This window comes from Dipodomys merriami, unplaced genomic scaffold (assembly GCF_024711535.1).
Source record: "Dipodomys merriami isolate MVZ:Mamm:240054 unplaced genomic scaffold, mDipMer1.0.p SCAF_124, whole genome shotgun sequence".
Classification (NCBI taxonomy): domain Eukaryota; kingdom Metazoa; phylum Chordata; class Mammalia; order Rodentia; family Heteromyidae; genus Dipodomys; species Dipodomys merriami.
The window spans coordinates 1390932-1402219 of record NW_027202538.1 but is presented as its reverse complement, the minus strand read 5'-3'; the positions used below and the strand labels follow the sequence as shown (position 1 = coordinate 1402219).

General features: G+C 33.9%; 1 pseudogene; it reads right to left on the bottom strand.

Moving 5' to 3' along the window:
• Window positions 1-6817: 6817 nt before the first annotated feature.
• On the bottom strand, window positions 6818-6914 carry LOC138823877 (U6 spliceosomal RNA; annotated as a pseudogene).
• Window positions 6915-11288: the final 4374 nt, after the last annotated feature.

Here is an 11288-nt window from a genome sequence, read left to right as displayed (position 1 = left end):
ATAAACATTTTGAACCATGTATACTTTTATTTTGATAAAAGATTGATGTTACTGGTGTTTTAACTCAAGATTTAGTATATGATAACCAGGTGCTCTATATCTTGCTAGGCATGGCTATATCTCTAATCATTTCACTCTGGAAATTTTATGATAAGGTCTCATATTTTCCCAGTCTCTCCCGAATTGCAAACCCTATTTACACTTCCCACCATAGTTAGAAAATGGAAACTACAAATCACTATGCCCAGCTCAGTTTTTTTTAATTCAAGTATAAATATTTCCAAAAAGTGACCATGTAATGCAGCCTTTTTTATTAAGTATGTGCTTCTTGAAAATACAGTATTCATTACCTGAACAAATATGTTTAGAACTTTAAGAAATTAAATTTATTTAAATTCATCAACCATATAAAATTTAAGAAAATAATTTTTAAATATTCACATGTTAACTATTTTGAAAGCAAAAAATATATCTCTGAATAATTTACATGTGTTAAAATTATGCAAAACTAAATTAACTAATCTTACAACTCTGAAAAATGAATTACCCCAAAGAAACAAAAGAAAATAATTAAGTTCAAAATTTAGAAAATAAAATGAAGTGTACTCTTTAGTTGACTTAAATAACTGTAAGCCCTCTGTATATCAATTTAATAATAAAAAATGCATGAAGAAAGAAAAGTACCCATTGGTCAATATCGACAGGAAAAGCATCAGTAGTTTTTTTTTTGAGTGTGCAAAAAAATCAATAGAAGCGATAAATATGTTCCTTCCATAATAAATGTACTCATTACTTTATTTAGGTAGCTGTATCCCCTCTGTAAATTACCTTTACAATAAAATTAAATTGAAATTAAAAATAAGCTAAATAATATAACAATTAAGAATTCATAGAGAGCTAGGAAGGTGGCTCAGTGGTAGAACTCTTGCTTTGCATGTTTGAGGCCCTGGGTTGAATTCCTCAGCATCACATAAACAGAAAAAAAAACTGGAAGTGGCGCTGAGGATCAAGTGGTCGAGTGCTAGCCTTGAACTAGCCTTGAGGAACAGCACCCAGGCCCAGAATTCAGGTCCCATGATCCGACACCCTCCCCCCCCCCAAAAAAAAAACAGAATTACTAGAAACCATTGGTTTAAAACTTTTTAAAAAACTGCCCTAAGTACCCAAGTAATAAAATTTGATGATACTATTTAAATACTTCAACTTCAGCAGGGAAGCCAAAAGTTTAAAAACTGTTACAAAGTAAATTAATAAATCTGAATATATTACTATTAATAATAATCGTAAGATGAATTTATAGTGGTAGTCAAATAGGTAAGAAATGAGGCAATTTGCCATTCATTTGATTTAATATGTGAGAAAGAATTTTCTAGGTTTCTTAAAATATATAATCAGTTTAATGAAGAAACTATTCTGTCACATGATATGATAATTAGATGAAGCTGATATTAGAGCAAAGAGCAGATTGTACTAAGTTTTTGCATGTTAAAGTATATGCTTATTTTGGTTGTGGGAAATTGTGTTCAACTTGGGTATTGTTTTTGTAGAGTGGTGTCATATCAGTGGTTAATTTTAGGATAGGGGTTCCCTTTCAAAAGAACATGCATCTGATCTGACTTTTTAGCCTTCCCATTATCAAGGGCATAAGAGTTGCACACCAAATTGTCTTGCTTCCTAACTTGGCTGGCCTGGTTTAGGCAGCCCTTCCAATCTTAACCTGTAGATAGTGCAGGATGGTGGAAATGATCCATTGCACCCAACTATAGATTGAGAAGGAAGTCCACTAAACTTTTGGCCTGGGTTCTGTTCTCAAGCCTCCTCAGTAGTTAAGAGTTCAGACATATATATGACTTAGGCATGTGAACACCTCAGGACAAGAATAAAAAAGCAGTGAAGTATAGAGGACAGGCCAAATTTTAACTAGCTACTTGGGGGCTGAGTAAGATTAGCTAGCTACTCTGGAGGCTGAGATATGAAGACCACTATTCAAAGCCAGTCCAGTCATGAAAATACATGCGATTATCTCCAAAAAAACCAGAAGTGGAACAATGGCTCAAGTGGTAAGCCACTATCCTTGGACACAGAAGCTTAGGGATGATGAATGAATAAATGAGCACTTGCACATATGCATGCGTGTATACACGTGCATGTACACACACACACAAACACACACACACACACACACACACACACAAACACACACATGAGTATTTCAATGCGAAGTTCTTTTTTTACCTTGCTGTACCCTATTTCCCTGTATTAGTTTACAAATTAACAAAATCAGCTAAGCACCAATTTACATAGAACTCATCATGTTTCTCTAAAGTAAACTCTCTTTTTAGAAGCATGCTTTTATTTGACCCATATGTAAACTATTCAGGAGTTTGATTCTTCTCCCTCAATTCTGTAGAATTAGATGATTGTTTAGCTTCCCCCTAGCAATATAATTTTGTGAAATCTTGCATCACGCAACGTATTTCTTTCAATAGAACGCAAGCCTCTGTCAAACAATTAATAGGTTTTTCTTCTCTTTGCTTGCATCTGTAGTTTTATTATCTTCATAGATTTTATGGTGATCTGTCTGTGCATGGCAAAGACTGCTGTGAAAATAAAAAAACCCGTCACAGCACTTATCATTTATGTACCATCCATAGATATGAAGATGTTTAAATATTACTGAAATTGCTTTGTAATAAATCATGTTCACCTTGACTATCATGAAAAAGAAGAATTGGTTTCTCAGCATTTTAGGTAAGAACTTCATTGAAAGAAACAAAAGGACAAGTGAGGAACAACTCAACACATACATTCAAATGAAACAACACAACCCAAGAAAACAAATTAATTCAGTAGTCAAGAACCTGCAGGAAATGCAAAGACTTAAAAAAAACATCAGCTATCACAAACTTATGAAAATCCTGACTACATGGGAATCTACTCTTGAGAGGATAGAGGATAAAGCCCAGACTGGACAAAAAATCAGTACACAATGCCATGCACCTGTTATTCTAAATTCCAGGAAGAATAACATAACATGGACTGAGCCCAAGGTCATACACAAGGATCTGAAAAATAATCAGGATAATTTAGCGCTGGAGACATGACAAAGTGGTAAGAGCACCCATTTAGGGGGCACAAGACACTCAATTCAAACTCTAATATTTGGGTATTAAAGTAAAAGGCTATTATTTTAAATAATTGGAATAATTGTAAGATTTGAATATTTGAGTGGAAAAATGCATGAGAGAGATAGAATGAACCCACGTTCCAATGCTTTCACCTTAAGTGAAAATATTTTATGGTACTTCAGACAAAACAGAGTTACCTTGCAAATGAGCATGGTTGTGCATTTGGGTGATGGAAATACTTTAATTACATAGGTGTAAATTAAATAGATTTTATTTGGGTAGATTGTACTTCCTAAACTAAGAACCTGGATGATAACCCTGAGATTTTTCTCTCAAGGCTACCACTCTACTATTTGAACCACAGTTCCAATTCTGATTTTCTGTTGATTGTTTGGTGATAAGAGGCTCCTGGACATTCTTGCCCAGGATGGCTTCAAACTATGATTGTCAGATCTCAGCCTCCCGAGTAACCAGGATGCCAGGCATGAGCCGTCGATAGTTTTAATAATTTAGTAAATTGTACAGTTACTGAAATTATACATTATCATATAACCTGCATAATATATGTGTGTATGTATATATCAATGCATACGGATAGAAATATTTAGCATATTTTTGTATCTACAGTACATTTATGAAATCATCCATTATAAAATAAAATGGAAAAAAAGTTAATAAGGAGCAAAACAAAGGAAATTATCACATGTTTCTTGTTGTTGAATGGAATAAGAATTCAAGAATCAGGTTGGGAAAATCATCTCTACGTTAACAAAATGGATAAGAGCTATTAATTCCAATCCATCTATTTGCCCATGTTGTGCAACCTCACACATGAGTGTCAAAATCAAACCACACTTTTTGCCTTTGCTTTTAACTCACCTGATATAATTTACGGGTTAGATGAAGTAATCAAATAAAGATTAAAATAATATTATGTGAGGCTATGAATTAGAGCTGAACATGATTTTAAATATGATAATAGCTAATTAAGTTGCATATTTCTTACGTTTACTCTGTCATGTCCCTCATTCCCACATTAGGAAAGTACATAGAAGGTTCTCACTAAATTATATGTACAATTATGAAAAAAATGTTTTGAAAGAATATGGGCACAGTGGTGTTTTAGCTTATTGAGACCTGTAAGGGTAAGTGTAGGGGTAAGTGTGTTTTTGAGGACTTGCAATACATTGTGATGAAGATGAAGGGAAGGATGTTCTTATTATGGAAAACTGGATAGAGTATTGCTCCCACAAAGGAAGTGATGAATTATTCCAAAACGTAACAGTAAAATCACTTTCACAATCATGTTCACTGCTGCACTATTCACTGTAGCCACGTTACGGAAACAGCCCAGATGCCCTTTGGCAGAGTGATGATTAGAGAAAGAGTGGCACATATACACAATTGGATTGAACCCATCCATTTTGAAGACTGTTACATTATTTGCAACGAAATGGATAGATCTAAAAATATATTAATGGAACTAAGTCAGAGCCATATTTGGAAGCTAGAAATTTATACAAGTTTACACAAAAATATTAACCAAAGCATGCTATTTGCAGAGGAGTATTTCAAAGGTGTAATTTCTTATAAAATTGAACTTTACTCAAACAAAATGAATACCAGGAAACTATCACTTGGAATATGTGAGTGGAAGTCAAAAGGAAGGAATAAAGAGAGTTATGGAGGAGGAGCCTGAAGGTATAATATTCAATACAGATAGTATGAAACTAGAAAAAATTAAAGTGGGGTGAGGTTTCGAAGGGTGTGGAAAAGTTATATAAAGATCCATTTTACTTTAAAAAACTGATATGTTGAATGAAAATTCCCTTGTACAAGTATTTAAGATAATAAGAATATAATTTAAAACAATGGAGACATCTGATCTTAAATTCTATTTCCATCTCTTTTAAAAACTAAATTTATTTGCTCTATAATTTGATGAGAGGGATGGATTTTGTGGCTAGCTAAATCATTGCACATCTGTCTCTCTCTTCCTCTCTCCCTTTCATGGTTCTTATAAGTAATATGATTGCTCCATAATTATCATAATTTATTTTGCTTTTATATTTTTGGTTGCATCATTTCACTTTCTGCTCTGCCATATCCCAATTCATTTACATAGAAGACATTATTTCCTGTTTTCTCATTTTTAGAATAAGCTGCACAAGAAGACAACACTGGTCCTCATTTTCAGTCTGTACCTTTAAATACGGAGGAAAATCTTTCCTCTGCTCTCTACCAATTCCCTACTCTCCAGTTAGAATAATTTAGAATAGTAAAAATGAAAAAAGAGAAAAGAAATAATAGTGAAAAAAACAGATGCAGCAAATTCACCAGATTTTTCTGACCATATCATCCAATGTGAACTATTGGGGAAATACATGGACAGCTCATTCTCACTGGCACTCAAAGTCTCTGGTTAGGCAATTCTGATGAAGTTGAGGAACAAGATGAAAAAGTGAGAAATGGTATCAATTGCAAAAAAAATGAAATAGTATCCAAGCAAATTTCTTATTTGTTCTGCTGAAAATAATCGCCTTACTACAGTGCAGAGACTACTTTCCAAAAAGGTCACTCATGTGATTACTAGGGATGACGATGAGTATACCCCTCTTCATCGAGAAGCCTACAGTGGACACTTAGATATTGTCCATGAGTTGGAGGCTCAAGGCAGATATTCATGCAATAACTGCGAATGGCTGGACATCCCTGCACAGTACTTATATATGGAATAATAACAGAGTGGCTTCTTTATTTCATCATGATGCAGATACCAATGGCCAAGTTAAAGGCCTCTTGACCCCCATGCATCTTGCTGCTGGGAATAGATTTAGCAATGATACGCTGGATCTCCTTCTATTGAACCATTATATCAAGCCAGGTCTGAAGCACAACTTGGAAGAAACTGAATTTGATATTGCCAAAAGGATAAGTGTGTATCACTACCTCTTTGAAGTTGTGGAAAGCTGTACAAATTGTTCTCCTAAGTCCTAATGGATCAGTTAAGTTTCTTTAATTTCAAAATTGCCAGTCCATCCTATGTGACCATAGAAAATATTTTCACAATACAAAGCAACAGCAATACCTTACTTTAAAAATTCATGTATTCCATGGTATTCTTCCAAGTGAATTGCCTGACTTTGATGTCAAAATATATTTGAGTTGTTTGTATACATCTATAATGATTTCTATAGAGTTTGTGATTTTTTAAATCAGAAAAAATGTTAATTTATCTGTTGAAATGAGTAGTACAAAAACTAAAGATATTTCTGGTGCTTGTCTGAAAAAGTATATTTTAAAATATTTAGTATTCTGTTTGTATAATGTCCATAATCTATTTAATTCGCTCCTAGATATACTACTTTGAATTCGACATTGTTTTATAATACATACGTTCATTAATAAATGTGTCCTTTCAGATTGCATTCCATATAGAAACATTTTAAGATTCTTTTAATTCCTAGGTCCTTATAAAATTTTATTTCTTTGGGATAAAATGACAATGTTATTTATTTCAAAAGTTTTATAAAGGTTATGCTATGTAAAGGCCTTTCTAAAACAGTGAAGATTGAATACACTGATGTCAAACTAACTTTTATTTCTATGAATTACATATATTATTACACTTGTATATTTGTAATCAACTTTTGAATAACTGTTTTTTCATTTCTTGCATCTGAAGAATGAAAAATATGGAATACTTCACAAATTTTCATATCATCCTTGTGCAAGAGGCATGTAAATCTCTGTATTGTAATTCGGGTAGACCTGCTGCTGAAGCATGTAGTATCCTATAAACTTAAGTAATCAATGATGCAATCTTAAGACAGGTATATATCCTTGGTTGCCTATTTGTAACAAGGAAACCTTATTGTTCCCAAAATTGCTATTCATCTTATTTCTGTAAAATTCTGTGTATGGTGGAAAAAACTTATGTTGTTTGTTCGATTGCTCACATTTGCAAGTTTTTGTAAATGACTATTTTAAGTCTTTTTCATTTGAAATTTGATCATACTTTGAAGCCGTTATAGATAGGTGCAAAGGTGATGGATTTTCAAGTACTTATTTATTAACTGATTTAGCTTTGTGGAGCTAATGGATTCAAAGTAAGCCTTGCTTAAGAGCTACTTCTAAATTTCTGCAGCTTAAAATTTCCCAAATGAGGTCTTGCTGGCAGAAATGTCTCCTTGACCTTTTACCCTTGCTTCATGTAGGAACAGCCCAACCAGAATGTCTTACCCTGACAGCATAGATTGTCTTACTGGAGCAAAACTAATCTTAGTTACAAGGGATTATATAGAGACGAACAGTTCAGACAGAACTGTTCGGACTAGAAGGTATTTTTTCAAAATATAACTGCTTATTACACCCTACCATTTCAAAAGTAGCTAAAGCCAAGAAGGTGAAAAAGTTGTTCATATGCATGATTACCTAATGTCTTGGCCTGACTACCATCCAACCAGGCAGGAAGTTACACCACTGATTTTCTATCACCAAATATATTCCATAGCTCCAGGAGAAGTCCATATGTTTCTCCTCGTTATTAGGCCTTAAATTGGTAGTGTTTTAACCACAGTGTTTCCTCTTGCCTCTAAGCTGTACATCCCCGAATGGTAAAGCTTTAGTTCTAATTCTCCCAAACAATGAGGTAGAGGCAATGGAATAATACTTTAAAACAGTTGCCTTTGATTCCCTAACCACAACGGAACAATGCAAAACATTTTCTTATAGGTAATTATATATTTTATATTTATATGTGTTGATTTTATATTTCACACAGTGGATCTTACTGGAATTAATTGATAATTTGACAAATTATTTTATATTATTCCAATAAATAGATTGGAATATAAATAATCAGGATTAGAACATATATTAGAATATAAAAAGTATCAATGCAATGTTTTCAGTATAAACTTGTGATACTTTCTACGTGTTCTTGGTCTTCTGAATTCACATGGTAAAAAAAGCAATGTTGTTTTCCTCTAATCTATAAGGGATTTTACTCTGCTGCTCTGTTTATTGTTTTAACTCGCTGGTCCCAAATTGTTTTTCTCCATATTTCTGAAGCATTCCTACTGATTATACTCAAATTTTGCTAATATGATGTCTAAAAGGTATTATTCTTCTACAGGATCCATGGGTCCTAGGATCCCAGGTCCCAGTTATCTGCATCATCAGATAACTAGGGCAAAAGTTCCTACCTATGCCCATGCAACATGCCAAGAGAAAGTAATTGAAGACCCATCTCAATTTCTCATTTCTTATATTTCAGGGCCCCAATTCCTTGAAATGCAGGAATTAGCAGTGAGCAATTGGGAAATGCAAAGCAACTTAAAATGCAAGATGAAATCACAAAATGTGAAAGTACAGTAATTCAAACTTTCAATTTTCAGATGACCATGCCATATGAGTGGAAAAGACCACAAATGTCACAAGATTATTTGTAATACCCTTCTCCTAATGATTAATGAATGATTTCAGTCCAGTATCAGCAGGCTAAAAAATAGTTCCTGAACGATAGATCCATAATTGGTCTACCAATGCTAGGAATACTTGACATAGAGGTCAAATGTAATTCAAAAAACATTAATTGAGAAGATCCTTAGTGCTTCAAAACACTGGTACTTCAGTAAACTTGGTTCTGTAGTATAAAAATGTTGTCATTCTCAAACAAATGATAACCTAAATTTAATCTGCTGAAAGTATATTCCTTTTCAAATAAACTTTTAAAAATCACATTTGCCAAAATAACACTTTACAAGTGATGATATTTAGTGAGGTTACTAGTCTTTCAAGTGTAGGGAGCAAGTTTCAATAGAGTTGATTTATTCACCCAGCACTAATGCCAAACAGGTTCAACCATTCATTAAAGTGTAGGAATAGTACCCCCCACCATTTGTGTTTTTCAGTAGGTGCCTTCAAAAATTTGTTAAATAGTTCAGCTTCCAATATTTCAAACCAAAACATTAGCTAATAAAGTAAATTTCATCACATAAGTACATTTTAAAAAGTCATGAATAGTTGCCTTATCATATGGTGTTTTATGTTTTCCCTATATGTCTAACATAGTAAGAAATATGACTTTAAGTCTTGAATATGGGTACTCATCAGAGATTTGACAAACATACAATCTGTCTTCTATTTCTATCATATTCCTCTACCGTAGTAAATTTTATATTTCTTCTTTTGCCAATACTTATAGGTAGTTGAAAATATTATCCCATGTAAAATAAAATAATCACACACCATTGTACAAAGCCATTTAGAAAAACTGGTAGTTAGGAATACATTCTAAGCCATTTTTAAACTTTCTTGTTGACTACAGATTAATCTTCCAAATGGAGGGCAATGAAATCATGTCTAGGTGCTTCATGTCTCCAGTCTTGCAAATTGTTACTTCAGATGAATGAATTATGGAAATATAAGCTGATATCAGTTCAAGTATATGCAGAATTGAAACTCCATGGAATGTATATAAACCTTTCAAAGTACTAACAGACAGTTTAACAGAATGAGTATCAGGAAATTGAATTAATAGTAATAATAGTAAAGAATAATAATAAAGCCATAGAATGAACGAAGAATGGAACAAGGGGCAAGTACAGCTAGAATACTTATATACACATGTGAGAAAGGAAATGGTAAATCAGAAATAAATCTTGTAGAAGAGGTTGGTTGAGAATGATAGAAGGAGTGACTCTGATCCCGGAACATTGGAAATTAGATGGACATTTTTGTAACACACTTGCACAACTTTTTGAAATTCAGTGAAAAAACACAACAAAAAGCAAAAACACACAAAAAGCACAACCAAACAGCAATCTCTATAGAGTCTGATTATGACCTCTCAAAATTTTAAATAGTTAATGAAGGACAATCTTGGGAAAAGCATACAAAGCTGTTCGAAGTGAGCAATTTGGGGTAGAGGAGAAATTTTAACAGATTTAAATAGACTGTTTAAGGTTATAAATCACCTACATCTGCTGCAAATATTTTCTTCTGCGAGTTCTCTTGGTCTGAAAGGATATTCCAGTCCTGAGCCACACTTGATAGCTTGTGAAGATAGAATGGAAGAAACAAGATCAAGAACCCATTACTCCATTGGAGAGGAAACAGTAGTCTACGTTTTCTCTCATTTCTATTGACTACTTTTATTCATAAGTTTAAGTCAAGTGATTTGAATTAAATATTTCCTTCTTTGTTCTGGCAAAGTAATTGGTCAAAATTATTCACTAAATATTATTAGCCATTTTTTTCTATCATGCTGTTTTCTTGTCCAAGCGAGTCCATTAAACTTCCCGCTTGCATTTGGTTGCCACGGAAACCCAGCATGAATGTTAATGAGGACAATCTCTAATGTAAAACTTTGCCTCCAAAATACCAGTCCAAGAAGCTGTGATCACAAATATTTAGCTATACATTTTTCTTTTTTCTTTTACCTTGAAAGTCTTCTTTGTCTAAAGTGCCCTCAAAAATAAGTACTCTTCCAATTTTTGGATCAATCACTTATAACCTCAAAGATATTTTGCTAACAATATGCTTAGAGGAAACCGAAGAATACTGCACTTTTATCTTCTCTCTTAAGACTCTCCTTAGATACCATATCAGGAACAGTGAAGTTATTCTTTGCAAAATTATTTCAATAGATCATTTTTTTCTCTTCATCTTGCATTTGCTCAACAAGATGTATGGAGAATAGAGTTGAATCACCCATACCATGGATGACAGTGTCTTTTACAAAAGGACAATGCTCCTATGTCCTATTTCTCTGTCCTCCTCTTAGCTCTTGCCTGATTTCCAACTAATCACAGATTCTTAGCTTCAAGTCTAATGAAGGTGAAGGACTATAAGGCCTCCCCCATTGCTACATTGTAGGGCTAGATCTCTGGCAGGAGGTAAGCGTGAATGACGCACTCAAGGAACACACGTTGGGAGAACAGGCTTAAGCAGTTCTGGTTTATTTCTGCACAAGGGTTGGGATTTTATAGCTCCAGCTTTCCCAACCTCCTGAGTCCTTCCCAGCCAATTACTTAGCGGGGAGTTGATGATGGGCACTGCTTGGTGACAGGCACTGATTGGTCCCCTGGGGGCATGTAGGGAGCATAGACAGCTCATGGCTGGAAAGCTAGGCAGACGTGCCTGTGGGTCACGTCT